This window comes from Pseudophryne corroboree, chromosome 8 (genome assembly GCF_028390025.1).
Source record: "Pseudophryne corroboree isolate aPseCor3 chromosome 8, aPseCor3.hap2, whole genome shotgun sequence".
NCBI classification, from domain to species: Eukaryota; Metazoa; Chordata; class Amphibia; order Anura; family Myobatrachidae; genus Pseudophryne; species Pseudophryne corroboree.
Window position 1 is genome coordinate 157,071,294 of NC_086451.1, and position 18,733 is coordinate 157,090,026.

The window sequence follows — 18,733 nt, forward strand, 5'->3', positions numbered from 1 at the left end:
TAAAAGACATAGGCATTCTTATTATAGAACCACAAACCACACTAGTAAAATAAAATCATGATAACATGGGATTCCAACCAATGACAGTCGTAATTTGATTGTGCAAACCCTATACCTTTCTAACTGTGCTAACCAGACTGTGAATACCAAGCACCCAATTTAACAGAGATATAAGTGAATGAGCTACAGTGTCCAAGGTACTAAACATAATATATTCTATGGGGTGTCATAAGCAAGTCATTAGAATACTTTCCTACTGAATTAATAAGACATAAGCATTCAATATTTGAGTAAACAAAGAGAAAATAAAGCTATGTATTGGGTTTCACTAAAAAGTCCATTGGAAGACTTGACTATTGTTGTTAAAAGACATAGGCATTCATATTATAGAGCCACAAACCACACTAGTAAAATAAAAACATGATAACATGTGATTCAAACCAATGACAGTCTTAATTTGATAGTGCAAACCCAACACCTTACTAACTGTGCTTACCAGACTGTGCATACCTTATACACAATTTATCAGAGATTTAAGCGAATAAGCTACAGTGTCCAAGGTACTAAACATAATATATTCTATGGGGTGTCATAAGCAAGTCATTAGAATACTTTCCTACTGAATTAATAAGACATAAGCATTCAATATTTGAGTAAACAAAGAGAAAATAAAGCTATGTATTGGGTTTCACTAAAAAGTCCATTGGAAGACTTGACTATTGTTGTTAAAAGACATAGGCATTCATATTATAGAGCCACAAACCACACTAGTAAAATAAAAACATGATAACATGGGATTTGAACCAATGACAGTCTTAATTTGATAGTGCAAACCCAACACCTTACAAACTGTGCTAACCAGACTGTGCATACCAGACACACAATTTATCAGAGATTTAAGTGAATAAGCTACAGTGTCAAAGGTACTTAACATAATATATTCTATGGGGTGTCATAAGCAAGTCATTAGAATACTTTCCTACTAAATTTATAAGACATAAGCATTCAATATTTGAGTAAACAAAGAGAAAATAAAGCTATCTATTGGGTTTCACTAAAAAGTCCATTGGAAGACTTGACTATTGTTGTTAAAAGACATAGGCATTCATATTATAGAGCCACAAACCACACTAGTAAAATAAAAACATGCTAACATGTGATTCGAACCAATGACAGTCTTAATTTGATTGTGTAAACCCAACATCTTACTAACTGTGCTAACCAGACTTCGCATACCTTACACACAATTTATCAGAGATTTAAGTGAATAAGCTACAGTGTCCAAGGTACTTAACATAATATATTCTATGGGGTGTCATAAGCAAGTCATTAGAATACTTTCCTACTAAATTTATTAGACATAAGCATTCAATATTTGAGTAAACAAAGAGAAAATAAAGCTATCTATTGGGTTTCACTAAAAAGTCCATTGGAAGACTTGACTATTGTTGTTAAAAGACACAGGCATTCATATTATAGAGCCACAAACCACACTAGTAAAATAAAAACATGATAACATGAGATTCGAACCAATGACAGTCTTAATTTGATAGTGCAAACCCAACACTTTACTGACCATGCTAACCAGACTGTGCATACCAGGTGCACAATTTATCAGAGATTTAAGTGAATAAGCTACAGTGTCCAAGGTACTAAACATAATATATTCTATGGGGTGTTTTAAGCAAGTCATTATAAGACTTTCCTACTAAATTTATAAGACATAAGCATTCAATATTTGAGTAAACAAAGAGAAAATAAAGCTATCTATTGGGTTTCACTAAAAAGTCCATTGGAAGACTTGACTATTGTTGTTAAAAGACATAGGCATTCATATTATAGAGCCACAAACCACACTAGTAAAATAAAAACATGATAACATGGGATGCGAACCAATGACAGTCTTAATTTCATAGTGCAAACCCAACACCTTACAAACTGTGCTAACCAGACTGTATACAGCAGACACACAATTTATCAGATATTTAAGTGAATAAGCTACAGTGTCCAAGGTACTAAACATAATATATTCTATGGGGTGTCATAAGCAAGTCATTAGTATACTTTCCTACTGAATTAATAAGACATAAGCATTCAATATTTGAGTAAACAAAGAGAAAATAAAGCTATCTATTGGGTTTCACTAAAAAGTCCATTGGAAGACTTGACTATTGTTGTTAAAAGACATAGGCATTCATATTATAGAGCCACAAACCACACTAGTAAAATAAAAACATGATAACATGGGATTCGAGCCAATGACAGTCCTAATTTGATAGTGCAAACCCAATACTTTACAAACTTTGCTAACCAGACTGTGCATGCCAGACACACAATTTATCAGAGATTTAAGTGAATAAGCTACAGTGTCCAAGGTACTAAACATTATAAACTCTATGGGATGTCATAAGCAAGCCATTAGAATACTTTCCTACTAAATTTATAAGACATAAGCATTCAATATTTGAGTAAACAAAGAGAAAATAAAGCTATATATTGGGTTTCACTAAAAAGTCCATTGGAAGACTTGACTATTGTTGTTAAAAGACATAGGAATTCATATTATAGAACCGCAAACCACACTAGTAAAATAAAAACATTAAAACATAGTAGTCGAACCAACGACAGTCTTAATTAGATAGTACAAACCCAACACCTTACTAACTGTGCTAACCAGACTGTGCATACCAAACACACAATTTATCAGAGATTTAAGTGAATAAACTACAGTGTCCAAGGTACTAAACATAATATATTCTATGGGGTGTCATAAGCAAGTCATTAGAATACTTTCATACTAAAGTTATAAGACACAAGCATTCAGTATTTAAATAAACAAAGAGAAAATAAAGCTATCTATTGGGTTTCACTAAAAAGTCCATTGGAAGACTTGACTATTGTTGTTAAAAAACATAGGCATACATATTATAGAGCCACAAACCACACTAGTAAAATAAAAATATGATAACATGGGATTCAAACCAATGACAGTCTTAATTAGTTAGTACAAACCCAACACCTTACTAACTGTGCTAACCAGAACGTGCATACCAGACACCCAATGTTTCAGAGATTTAAGTGAAAAAGCTACAGTGTCCAAGGTACTAAACATAATATATTCTATGGGGTGTCATAAGCAAGTCATTAGAATACTTTCCTACTTAATTTATAAGACATAAGCATTCAATATTTAATTAAACAAAGAGAAAATAAAGCTATCTATTGGGTTTCACTAAAAAGTTCATTGGAAAACTTGACTATTGTTGTTAAAAGACATAGGCATTCATATTATAGAGCCACAAACCACACTAGTAAAATAAAATCATGATAACATGGGATTCGAACCAATGACAAACAGAATTTGAAAGTGCAAACTCAACACTTTACTAACTGTGCTAACCAGACTGTGCATACTAGACACACCATTTATCAGAGATTTAATGAATAAGCTACAGTGTCCAAGGTACTAAACATAATATATTCTATGGGGTGTCATAAGCAAGTCATTAGAATACTTTCCTACTAAATTTATAAGACATAAGCATTCAGTATTTGAGTAAACAAAGAGAAAACAAAGCTATCTATTGGATTTCACTAAAAAGTCCATTGGAAGACTTGACTATTGTTGTTAAAAGACATAGGCATTCATATTATAGAACCACAAACCACACTAGTAAAATAATAACATGATAACATGGGATTCAAAAAAATGACAGTCTTAATTTGATTGTGCAAACCCAATACCTTTCTAACTGTGCTAACCAGACTGTGCATACCAGGCACCCAATTTATCAGAGATATAAGTGAATGAGCTACAGTGTCCAAGGTACTAAATATAATATATTCTATGGGGTGTCATAAGCAAGTCATTAGAATACTTTCCTACTAAATTTATAAGACATAAGCATTCAATATTTGAGTAAACAAAGAGAAAATAAAGCTATCTATTGGGTTTCACTAAAATGTCCATTGGAAGACTTGACTATTGTTGTTAAAAGACATAGGCATTTATGTTATAGAGTCACAAACCACACTAGTAAAATAAAAACATGATAACATGGGATTCGACCCAATGACAGTCTTAATTTGATAGTGCAAACCCAACAACTTACTAACTGTGCTAACCAGAACGTGCATACCAGCCTCTCAATTTATCAGAGATTTAAGTGAATAAGCTACAGTGTCCAATGTACTAAACATAATATATTCTATGGGGTGTCATAAGCAAGTCATTAGAATACTTTCCTACTAAATTTATAAGACATAAGCATTCAATATTTGAGTAAACAAAGAGAAAATAAAGCTATATATTGGGTTTCACTAAAAAGTCCATTGGAAGACTTGACTATTGTTGTTAAAAGACATAGGCATTCATATTATAGAGCCACAAACCACACTAGTAAAATAAAATCATGATAACATGGGATTCGAACCAATGACAAACAGCATTTGAAAGTGCAAACCCAACACTTTACTAACTGTGCTAACCAGACCGCGCATACTAGACTCACAATTTATCAGAGATTTAAGTGAATAAGCTACAGTGTCCAAGGTACTAAACATAATATATTCTATGGGGTGTCATAAGCAAGTCATTAGAATACTTTCCTACTAAATTTATAAGACATAAGAATTCAATATTTGAGTAAACAAAGAGAAAATAAAGCTATATATTGGGTTTCACTAAAATGTCCATTGGAAGACTTGACTATTGTTGTTAAAAGACATAGGCATTCATATTATAGAGCCACATACCACACTAGTAAAATAAAAACATGATAACATGGGATTCAAACCAATGACAGTCTTAATTTGATAGTGCAAACCCAATACCTTACTAACTGTGCATACCACACACAATTTATCAGAGATTTAAGTGAATAAGCTACAGTGTCCAAGGTACTAAACATAATATATTCTATGGGGTGTCATAAGCAAGTCATTAGAATACTTTCCTACTAAATTTATAAGACACAAGCATTCAGTATTTAAGTAAACAAAGAGAAAATAAAGCTATCTATTGGGTTTCACTAAAAAGTCCATTGGAAGACTTGACTATTGTTGTTAAAAGACATAGGCATACATATTATAGAGCCACAAACCACACTAGTAAAATAAAAACATGATACCATGGGATTCGAACCAATGACAGTCTTTATTAGATAGTGCAAACCCAACACCTTACTAACTGTGCTAACCAGACCGCGCATACCAGACACACAATTTATCAGAGATTTAAGTGAATAAGCTACAGTGTCCAAGGTACTAAACATAATATATTCTATGGGGTGTCATAAGCAAGTCATTAGAATACTTTCCTACTAAATTTATAAGACATAAGCATTCAGTATTTGAGTAAACAAAGAGAAAATAAAGGTTTTTATTGGGTTTCACTAAAAAGTCCATTGGAAGACTTGACTATTGTTGTTAAAAGACATAGGCATTCATATTATAGAACCACAAAGCACACTAGTAAAATAAAAACATGATAACATGGGATTCGAACCAATGACAGTCTTAATTTGATAGTGCAAACTCAATACCTTACTAACTGTGCTAACCAGACTGTGCATACCAGACCCACAATTTATCAGAGATTTAAGTGAATAAGCTACAGTGTCCAAGGTACTAAACATAATATATTCTATGGGGTGTCATAAGCAATTCATTAGAATACTTTCCTACTAAATTTATAAGACATAAGCATTCAGTATTTGAGTAAACAAAGAGAACATAAAGCTATCTATTGGGTTTCACTAAAAAGTCCATTGGAAGACTTGACTATTGTTGTTAAAAGACATAGGCATTCATACTATAGACCCACAAACCACACTAGTAAAATAAAAACATTAAAACACAGGAGTCGAACCAATGACAGTCTTAATTAGATAGTACAAACCCAACACCTTACTAACTGTGCTAACCAGACCGTGCATACCAGACACCTGATTTATCAGAGATTTAAGTGAATAAGCTACAGTGTCCAAGGTACTAAACATAATATATTCTATGGGGTGTCATAAGCAAGTCATTAGAATACTTTCCTACTAAATTTATAAGACATAAGCATTCAATATTTGAGTAAACAAAGAGAAAATAAAGCTATATATTGGGTTTCACTAAAAGGTCCATTGGAAGACTTGACTATTGTTGTTAAAAGACATAGGCATTCATATTATAGAGCCACAAACCACAGTAGTAAAATACAATCATGATAACATGAGATTCGAACCAATGACAAACAGAATTTGAAAGTGCAAACCCAACACCTTACTAACTGTGCTAACCAGACTGTGCATACTAGACACACAATTTATCAGAGATTTAAGTGAATAAGCTACAGTGTCCAAGGTACTAAACATAATATATTCTATGGGGTGTCATAAGCAAGTCATTAGAATACTTTCCTACTAAATTTATAAGACATAAGCATTCAATATTTGAGTAAACAAAGAGAAAATAAAGCTATATATTGGGTTTCACTAAAAAGTCCATTGGAAGACTTGACTATTGTTGTTAAAAGACATAGGCATTCATATTATAGAGCCACAAACCACACTAGTAAAATAAAATCATGATAACATGGGATTCGAACCAATGACAAACAGAATTTGAAAGTGCAAACCCAACACTTTACTAACTGTGCTAACCAGACCGCGCATACTAGACTCACAATTTATCAGAGATTTAAGTGAATAAGCTACAGTGTCCAAGGTACTAAACATAATATATTCTATGGGGTGTCATAAGCAAGTCATTAGAATACTTTCCTACTAAATTTATAAGACATAAGAATTCAATATTTGAGTAAACAAAGAGAAAATAAAGCTATCTATTGGGTTTCACTAAAATGTCCATTGGAAGACTTGACTATTGTTGTTAAAAGACATAGGCATTCATATATAAGAGCCACATACCACACTAGTAAAATAAAAACATGATAACATGGGATTCAAACCAATGACAGTCTTAATTTGATAGTGCAAACCCAATATCTTACTTACTGTGCTAACCAGACTGTGCATACCATAAACAATTTATCAGAGATTTAAGTGAATAAGCTACAGTGTCCAAGGTACTAAACATAATATATTCTATGGGGCGTCATAAGCAAGTCATTAGAATACTTTCCTACTAAATTTATAAGACACAAGCATTCAGTATTTAAGTAAACAAAGAGAAAATAAAGCTATCTATTGGGTTTCACTAAAAAGTCCATTGGAAGACTTGACTATTGTTGTTAAAAGACATAGGCATACATATTATAGAGCCACAAACCACACTAGTAAAATAAAAACATGATATCATGGGATTCGAACCAATGACAGTCTTTATTAGATAGTGCAACCCCAACACCTTACTAACTGTGCTAACCGGACCGCGCATACCTAATGCACAATTTATCAGAGATTTAAGTGAATAAGCTACAGTGTCCAAGGTACTAAACATAATATATTCTATGGGGTGTCATAAGCAAGTCATTAGAATACTTTCCTACTAAATTTATAAGACATAAGCATTCAGTATTTGAGTAAACAAAGAGAAAATAAAGGTTTTTATTGGGTTTTACTAAAAAGTCCATTGGAAGACTTGACTATTGTTGTTAAAAGACATAGGCATTCATATTATAGAACCACAAAGCACACTAGTAAAATAAAAACATGATAACATGGGATTCAAACCAATGACAGTCTTAATTTGATAGTGCAAACCCAATACCTTACCTACTGTGCTTACCAGACTGTGCATACCAGACCCCCAATTTATCAGAGATTTAAGTGAATAAGCTACAGTGTCCAAGGTACTAAACATAATATATTCTATGGGGTGTCATAAGCAATTCATTAGAATACTTTCCTACTAAATTTATAAGACATAAGCATTCAGTATTTGAGTAAACAAAGAGAAAATAAAGCTATCTATTGGGTTTCACTAAAAAGTCCATTGGAACACTTGACTATTGTTGTTAAAAGACATAGGCATTCATACTATAGACCCACAAACCACACTAGTAAAATAAAAACATTAAAACATAGGAGTCGAACCAATGACAGTCTTAATTAGATAGTACAAACCCAACACCTTACTAACTGTGCTAACCAGACCGTGCATACCAGACACCCAATTTATCAGAGATTTAAGTGAATAAGCTACAGTGTCCAAGGTACTAAACATAATATATTCTATGGGGTGTCATAAGCAAGTCATTAGAATACTTTCCTACTAAATTTATAAGACATAAGCATTCAGTATTTGAGTAAACAAAGAGAAAATTAAGCTATCTATTGGATTTCACTAAAAAGTCCATTGGAAGACTTGACTATTGTTGTTAAAAGACATAGGCATTCTTATTATAGAACCACAAACCACACTAGTAAAATAAAATCATGATAACATGGGATTCCAACCAATGACAGTCTTAATTTGATTGTGCAAACCCTATACCTTTCTAACTGTGCTAACCAGACTGTGCATACCAAGCACCCAATTTATCAGAGATATAAGTGAATGAGCTACAGTGTCCAAGGTACTAAACATAATATATTCTATGGGGTGTCGTAAGCAAGTCATTAGAATACTTTCCTACTTAATTTATAAGACATAAGCATTCAATATTTGAGTAAACAAAGAGAAAATAAAGCTATCTATTGGGTTTCACTAAAATGTCCATTGGAAGATTTGACTATTGTTGTTAAAAGACATAGGCATTCATATTATAGAGTCACAAACCACACTAGTAAATAAAAACATGATAACATGGGATTCGAACCAATGACAGTCTTAATTTGATAGTGCAAACACAACACCTAACTAACTGTGCTAACCAGAACGTGCATACCAGACACCCAATTTATCAGAGATTTAAGTGAATAAGCTACAGTGTCCAAGGTACTAAACATAATATATTCTATGGGGTGTCATAAGCAAGTCATTAGAATACTTTCCTACTAAATTTATAAGACATAAGCATTCAATATTTGAGTAAACAAAGAGAAAATAAAGCTATATATTGGGTTTCACTAAAAGGTCCATTGGAAGACTTGACTGTTGTTGTTAAAAGACATAGGCATTCATATTATAGAGCCACAAACCACACTAGTAAAATACAATCATGATAACATGAGATTCGAACCAATGACAAACAGAATTTGAAAGTGCAAACCCAACACCTTACTAACTGTGCTAACCAGACTGTGCATACTAGACACACAATTTATCAGAGATTTAAGTAAATAAGCTACAGTGTCCAAGGGACTAAACATAATATATTCTATGGGGTGTCATAAGCAAGTCATTAGAATACTTTCCTACTAAATTTATAAGACATAGGCATTCAATATTTGAGTACACAAAGAGAAAATAAAGCTATCTATTGGGTTTCACAAAAAAGTCCATTGGAAGACTTGACTATTGTTGTTAAAAGACATAGGCATACATATTATAGAGCTACAAACCACACTAGTACAATAAAAACATGATAACATGGGATTCGAACCAATGACAGTCTTAATTAGATAGTGCAAACACAACACCTTACTAACTGTGCTAACCAGACCGTGCATACCAGACCTGCAATTTATCAGAGATTTAAGTGAATAAGCTACAGTGTCCAAGGTACTAAACATAATATATTCTATGGGGTGTCATAAGCAAGTCATTAGAATACTTTCATACTACAGTTATAAGACACAAGCATTCAGTATTTAAATAAACAAAGAGAAAATAAAGCTATCTATTGGGTTTCACTAAAAAGTCCATTGGAAGACTTGACTATTGTTGTTAAAAGACATAGGCATTCATATTATAGAACCACAAACCACACTAGTAAAATAAAAACATTAAAACATAGTAGTCGAACCAACAACAGTCTTAATTAGATAGTACAAACCCAACACCTTACTAACTGTGCTAACCAGACTGTGCATACCAAACGCACAATTTATCAGAGATTTAAGTGAATAAACTACAGTGTCCAAGGTACTAAACATAATATATTCTATGGGGTGTCATAAGCAAGTCATTAGAATACTTTCATACTACAGTTATAAGACACAAGCATTCAGTATTTAAATAAACAAAGAGAAAATAAAGCTATCTATTGGGTTTCACTAAAAAGTCCATTGGAAGACTTGACTATTGTTGTTAAAAAACATAGGCATACATATTATAGAGCCACAAACCACACTAGTAAAATAAAAATATGATAACATGGGATTCAAACCAATAACAGTCTTAATTAGTTAGTACAAACCCAACACTTTACTAACTGTGCTAACCAGAACGTGCATACCAGACACCCAATTTTTCAGAGATTTAAGTGAAAAAGCTACAGTGTCCAAGGTACTAAACATAATATATTCTATGGGGTGTCATAAGCAAGTCATTAGAATACTTTCCGACTAAATTTATAAGACATAAGCATTCAGTATTTGAGTAAACAAAGAGAAAATTAAGCTATCTATTGGATTTCACTAAAAAGTCCATTGGAAGACTTGACTATTGTTGTTAAAAGACATAGGCATTCTTATTATAGAACCACAAACCACACTAGTAAAATAAAATCATGATAACATGGGATTCCAACCAATGACAGTCGTAATTTGATTGTGCAAACCCTATACCTTTCTAACTGTGCTAACCAGACTGTGAATACCAAGCACCCAATTTAACAGAGATATAAGTGAATGAGCTACAGTGTCCAAGGTACTAAACATAATATATTCTATGGGGTGTCATAAGCAAGTCATTAGAATACTTTCCTACTGAATTAATAAGACATAAGCATTCAATATTTGAGTAAACAAAGAGAAAATAAAGCTATGTATTGGGTTTCACTAAAAAGTCCATTGGAAGACTTGACTATTGTTGTTAAAAGACATAGGCATTCATATTATAGAGCCACAAACCACACTAGTAAAATAAAAACATGATAACATGTGATTCAAACCAATGACAGTCTTAATTTGATAGTGCAAACCCAACACCTTACTAACTGTGCTTACCAGACTGTGCATACCTTATACACAATTTATCAGAGATTTAAGCGAATAAGCTACAGTGTCCAAGGTACTAAACATAATATATTCTATGGGGTGTCATAAGCAAGTCATTAGAATACTTTCCTACTGAATTAATAAGACATAAGCATTCAATATTTGAGTAAACAAAGAGAAAATAAAGCTATGTATTGGGTTTCACTAAAAAGTCCATTGGAAGACTTGACTATTGTTGTTAAAAGACATAGGCATTCATATTATAGAGCCACAAACCACACTAGTAAAATAAAAACATGATAACATGGGATTTGAACCAATGACAGTCTTAATTTGATAGTGCAAACCCAACACCTTACAAACTGTGCTAACCAGACTGTGCATACCAGACACACAATTTATCAGAGATTTAAGTGAATAAGCTACAGTGTCAAAGGTACTTAACATAATATATTCTATGGGGTGTCATAAGCAAGTCATTAGAATACTTTCCTACTAAATTTATAAGACATAAGCATTCAATATTTGAGTAAACAAAGAGAAAATAAAGCTATCTATTGGGTTTCACTAAAAAGTCCATTGGAAGACTTGACTATTGTTGTTAAAAGACATAGGCATTCATATTATAGAGCCACAAACCACACTAGTAAAATAAAAACATGCTAACATGTGATTCGAACCAATGACAGTCTTAATTTGATTGTGTAAACCCAACATCTTACTAACTGTGCTAACCAGACTGCGCATACCTTACACACAATTTATCAGAGATTTAAGTGAATAAGCTACAGTGTCCAAGGTACTTAACATAATATATTCTATGGGGTGTCATAAGCAAGTCATTAGAATACTTTCCTACTAAATTTATTAGACATAAGCATTCAATATTTGAGTAAACAAAGAGAAAATAAAGCTATCTATTGGGTTTCACTAAAAAGTCCATTGGAAGACTTGACTATTGTTGTTAAAAGACACAGGCATTCATATTATAGAGCCACAAACCACACTAGTAAAATAAAAACATGATAACATGAGATTCGAACCAATGACAGTCTTAATTTGATAGTGCAAACCCAACACTTTACTGACCATGCTAACCAGACTGTGCATACCAGGTGCACAATTTATCAGAGATTTAAGTGAATAAGCTACAGTGTCCAAGGTACTAAACATAATATATTCTATGGGGTGTTTTAAGCAAGTCATTATAAGACTTTCCTACTAAATTTATAAGACATAAGCATTCAATGTTTGAGTAAACAAAGAGAAAATAAAGCTATCTATTGGGTTTCACTAAAAAGTCCATTGGAAGACTTGACTATTGTTGTTAAAAGACATAGGCATTCATATTATAGAGCCACAAACCACACTAGTAAAATAAAAACATGATAACATGGGATGCGAACCAATGACAGTCTTAATTTCATAGTGCAAACCCAACACCTTACAAACTGTGCTAACCAGACTGTATACAGCAGACACACAATTTATCAGATATTTAAGTGAATAAGCTACAGTGTCCAAGGTACTAAACATAATATATTCTATGGGGTGTCATAAGCAAGTCATTAGTATACTTTCCTACTGAATTAATAAGACATAAGCATTCAATATTTGAGTAAACAAAGAGAAAATAAAGCTATCTATTGGGTTTCACTAAAAAGTCCATTGGAAGACTTGACTATTGTTGTTAAAAGACATAGGCATTCATATTATAGAGCCACAAACCACACTAGTAAAATAAAAACATGATAACATGGGATTCGAGCCAATGACAGTCCTAATTTGATAGTGCAAACCCAATACTTTACAAACTTTGCTAACCAGACTGTGCATGCCAGACACACAATTTATCAGAGATTTAAGTGAATAAGCTACAGTGTCCAAGGTACTAAACATTATAAACTCTATGGGATGTCATAAGCAAGCCATTAGAATACTTTCCTACTAAATTTATAAGACATAAGCATTCAATATTTGAGTAAACAACGAGAAAATAAAGCTATATATTGGGTTTCACTAAAAAGTCCATTGGAAGACTTGACTATTGTTGTTAAAAGACATAGGAATTCATATTATAGAACCGCAAACCACACTAGTAAAATAAAAACATTAAAACATAGTAGTCGAACCAACGACAGTCTTAATTAGATAGTACAAACCCAACACCTTACTAACTGTGCTAACCAGACTGTGCATACCAAACACACAATTTATCAGAGATTTAAGTGAATAAACTACAGTGTCCAAGGTACTAAACATAATATATTCTATGGGGTGTCATAAGCAAGTCATTAGAATACTTTCATACTAAAGTTATAAGACACAAGCATTCAGTATTTAAATAAACAAAGAGAAAATAAAGCTATCTATTGGGTTTCACTAAAAAGTCCATTGGAAGACTTGACTATTGTTGTTAAAAAACATAGGCATACATATTATAGAGCCACAAACCACACTAGTAAAATAAAAATATGATAACATGGGATTCAAACCAATGACAGTCTTAATTAGTTAGTACAAACCCAACACCTTACTAACTGTGCTAACCAGAACGTGCATACCAGACACCCAATGTTTCAGAGATTTAAGTGAAAAAGCTACAGTGTCCAAGGTACTAAACATAATATATTCTATGGGGTGTCATAAGCAAGTCATTAGAATACTTTCCTACTTAATTTATAAGACATAAGCATTCAATATTTGAGTAAACAAAGAGAAAATAAAGCTATCTATTGGGTTTCACTAAAATGTCCATTGGAAGATTTGACTATTGTTGTTAAAAGACATAGGCATTCATATTATAGAGTCACAAACCACACTAGTAAATAAAAACATGATAACATGGGAATCGAACCAATGACAGTCTTAATTTGATAGTGCAAACACAACACCTAACTAACTGTGCTAACCAGAACGTGCATACCAGACACCCAATTTATCAGAGATTTAAGTGAATAAGCTACAGTGTCCAAGGTACTAAACATAATATATTCTATGGGGTGTCATAAGCAAGTCATTAGAATACTTTCCTACTAAATTTATAAGACATAAGCATTCAATATTTGAGTAAACAAAGAGAAAATAAAGCTATATATTGGGTTTCACTAAAAGGTCCATTGGAAGACTTGATTATTGTTGTTAAAAGACATAGGCATTCATATTATAGAGCCACAAACCACACTAGTAAAATACAATCATGATAACATGAGATTCGAACCAATGACAAACAGAATTTGAAAGTGCAAACCCAACACCTTACTAACTGTGCTAACCAGACTGTGCATACTAGACACACAATTTATCAGAGATTTAAGTGAATAAGCTACAGTGTCCAAGGTACTAAACATAATATATTCTATGGGGTGTCATAAGCAAGTCATTAGAATACTTTCCTACTAAATTTATAAGACATAGGCATTCAATATTTGAGTACACAAAGAGAAAATAAAGCTATCTATTGGGTTTCACAAAAAAGTCCATTGGAAGACTTGACTATTGTTGTTAAAAGACATAGGCATACATATTATAGAGCTACAAACCACACTAGTAAAATAAAAACATGATAACATGGGATTCGAACCAATGACAGTCTTAATTAGATAGTGCAAACACAACACCTTACTAACTGTGCTAACCAGACCGTGCATACCAGACCTGCAATTTATCAGAGATTTAAGTGAATAAGCTACAGTGTCCAAGGTACTAAACATAATATATTCTATGGGGTGTCATAAGCAAGTCATTAGAATACTTTCCTACTAAATTTATAAGACATAAGCATTCAGTATTTGAGTAAACAAAGAGAAAATAAAGGTTTCTATTGGGTTTCACTAAAAAGTCCATTGGAAGACTTGACTATTGTTGTTAAAAGACATAGGCATTCATATTATAGAACCACAAACCACACTAGTAAAATAAAAACATTAAAACATAGTAGTCGAACCATCGACAGTCTTAATTAGATAGTACAAACCCAACACCTTACTAACTGTGCTAACCAGACTGTGCATACCAAACACACAATTTATCAGAGATTTAAGTGAATAAACTACAGTGTCCAAGGTACTAAACATAATATATTCTATGGGGTGTCATAAGCAAGTCATTAGAATACTTTCATACTAAAGTTATAAGACACAAGCATTCAGTATTTAAATAAACAAAGAGAAAATAAAGCTATCTATTGGGTTTCACTAAAAAGTCCATTGGAAGACTTGACTATTGTTGTTAAAAAACATAGGCATACATATTATAGAGCCACAAACCACACTAGTAAAATAAAAATATGATAACATGGGATTCAAACCAATGACAGTCTTAATTAGTTAGTACAAACCCAACACCTTACTAACTGTGCTAACCAGAACGTGCATACCAGACACCCAATTTTTCAGAGATTTAAGTGAAAAAGCTACAGTGTCCAAGGTACTAAACATAATATATTCTATGGGGTGTCATAAGCAAGTCAGAATACTTTCCGACTAAATTTATAAGACATAAGCATTCAGTATTTGAGTAAACAAAGAGAAAATTAAGCTATCTATTGGATTTCACTAAAAAGTCCATTGGAAGACTTGACTATTGTTGTTAAAAGACATAGGCATTCTTATTATAGAACCACAAACCACACTAGTAAAATAAAATCATGATAACATGGGATTCCAACCAATGACAGTCATAATTTGATTGTGCAAACCCTATACCTTTCTAACTGTGCTAACCAGACTGTGAATACCAAGCACCCAATTTAACAGAGATATAAGTGAATGAGCTACAGTGTCCAAGGTACTAAACATAATATATTCTATGGGGTGTCATAAGCAAGTCATTAGAATACTTTCCTACTGAATTAATAAGACATAAGCATTCAATATTTGAGTAAACAAAGAGAAAATAAAGCTATGTATTGGGTTTCACTAAAAAGTCTATTGGAAGACTTGACTATTGTTGTTAAAAGACATAGGCATTCATATTATAGAGCCACAAACCACACTAGTAAAATAAAAACATGATAACATGTGATTCAAACCAATGACAGTCTTAATTTGATAGTGCAAACCCAACACCTTACTAACTGTGCTTACCAGACTGTGCATACCTTATACACAATTTATCAGAGATTTAAGCGAATAAGCTACAGTGTCCAAGGTACTAAACATAATATATTCTATGGGGTGTCATAAGCAAGTCATTAGAATACTTTCCTACTTAATTTATAAGACATAAGCATTCAATATTTGAGTAAACAAAGAGAAAATAAAGCTATCTATTGGGTTTCACTAAAATGTCCATTGGAAGATTTGACTATTGTTGTTAAAAGACATAGGCATTCATATTATAGAGTCACAAACCACACTAGTAAATAAAAACATGATAACATGGGAATCGAACCAATGACAGTCTTAATTTGATAGTGCAAACACAACACCTAACTAACTGTGCTAACCAGAACGTGCATACCAGACACCCAATTTATCAGAGATTTAAGTGAATAAGCTACAGTGTCCAAGGTACTAAACATAATATATTCTATGGGGTGTCATAAGCAAGTCATTAGAATACTTTCCTACTAAATTTATAAGACATAAGCATTCAATATTTGAGTAAACAAAGAGAAAATAAAGCTATATATTGGGTTTCACTAAAAGGTCCATTGGAAGACTTGACTATTGTTGTTAAAAGACATAGGCATTCATATTATAGAGCCACAAACCACACTAGTAAAATACAATCATGATAACATGAGATTCGAACCAATGACAAACAGAATTTGAAAGTGCAAACCCAACACCTTACTAACTGTGCTAACCAGACTGTGCATACTAGACACACAATTTATCAGAGATTTAAGTGAATAAGCTACAGTGTCCAAGGTACTAAACATAATATATTCTATGGGGTGTCATAAGCAAGTCATTAGAATACTTTCCTACTAAATTTATAAGACATAGGCATTCAATATTTGAGTACACAAAGAGAAAATAAAGCTATCTATTGGGTTTCACAAAAAAGTCCATTGGAAGACTTGACTATTGTTGTTAAAAGACATAGGCATACATATTATAGAGCTACAAACCACACTAGTAAAATAAAAACATGATAACATGGGATTCGAACCAATGACAGTCTTAATTAGATAGTGCAAACACAACACCTTACTAACTGTGCTAACCAGACCGTGCATACCAGACCTGCAATTTATCAGAGATTTAAGTGAATAAGCTACAGTGTCCAAGGTACTAAACATAATATATTCTATGGGGTGTCATAAGCAAGTCATTAGAATACTTTCCTACTAAATTTATTAGACATAAGCATTCAGTATTTGAGTAAACAAAGAGAAAATAAAGGTTTCTATTGGGTTTCACTAAAAAGTCCATTGAAAGACTTGACTATTGTTGTTAAAAGACATAGGCATTCATATTATAGAACCACAAACCACACTAGTAAAATAAAAACATTAAAACATAGTAGTCGAACCAACGACAGTCTTAATTAGATAGTACAAACCCAACACCTTACTAACTGTGCTAACCAGACTGTGCATACCAAACACACAATTTATCAGAGATTTAAGTGAATAAACTACAGTGTCCAAGGTACTAAACATAATATATTCTATGGGGTGTCATAAGCAAGTCATTAGAATACTTTCATACTAAAGTTATAAGACACAAGCATTCAGTATTTAAATAAACAAAGAGAAAATAAAGCTATCTATTGGGTTTCACTAAAAAGTCCATTGGAAGACTTGACTATTGTTGTTAAAAAACATAGGCATACATATTATAGAGCCACAAACCACACTAGTAAAATAAAAATATGATAACATGGGATTCAAACCAATGACAGTCTTAATTAGTTAGTACAAACCCAACACCTTACTAACTGTGCTAACCAGAACGTGCATACCAGACACCCAATTTTTCAGAGATTTAAGTGAAAAAGCTACAGTGTCCAAGGTACTAAACATAATATATTCTATGGGGTGTCATAAGCAAGTCATTAGAATACTTTCCGACTAAATTTATAAGACATAAGCATTCAGTATTTGAGTAAACAAAGAGAAAATTAAGCTATCTATTGGATTTCACTAAAAAGTCCATTGGAAGACTTGACTATTGTTGTTAAAAGACATAGGCATTCTTATTATAGAACCACAAACCACACTAGTAAAATAAAATCATGATAACATGGGATTCCAACCAATGACAGTCGTAATTTGATTGTGCAAACCCTATACCTTTCTAACTGTGCTAACCAGACTGTGAATACCAAGCACCCAATTTAACAGAGATATAAGTGAATGAGCTACAGTGTCCAAGGTACTAAACATAATATATTCTATGGGGTGTCATAAGCAAGTCATTAGAATACTTTCCTACTGAATTAATAAGACATAAGCATTCAATATTTGAGTAAACAAAGAGAAAATAAAGCTATGTATTGGGTTTCACTAAAAAGTCTATTGGAAGACTTGACTATTGTTGTTAAAAGACATAGGCATTCATATTATAGAGCCACAAACCACACTAGTAAAATAAAAACATGATAACATGTGATTCAAACCAATGACAGTCTTAATTTGATAGTGCAAACCCAACACCTTACTAACTGTGCTTACCAGACTGTGCATACCTTATACACAATTTATCAGAGATTTAAGCGAATAAGCTACAGTGTCCAAGGTACTAAACATAATATATTCTATGGGGTGTCATAAGCAAGTCATTAGA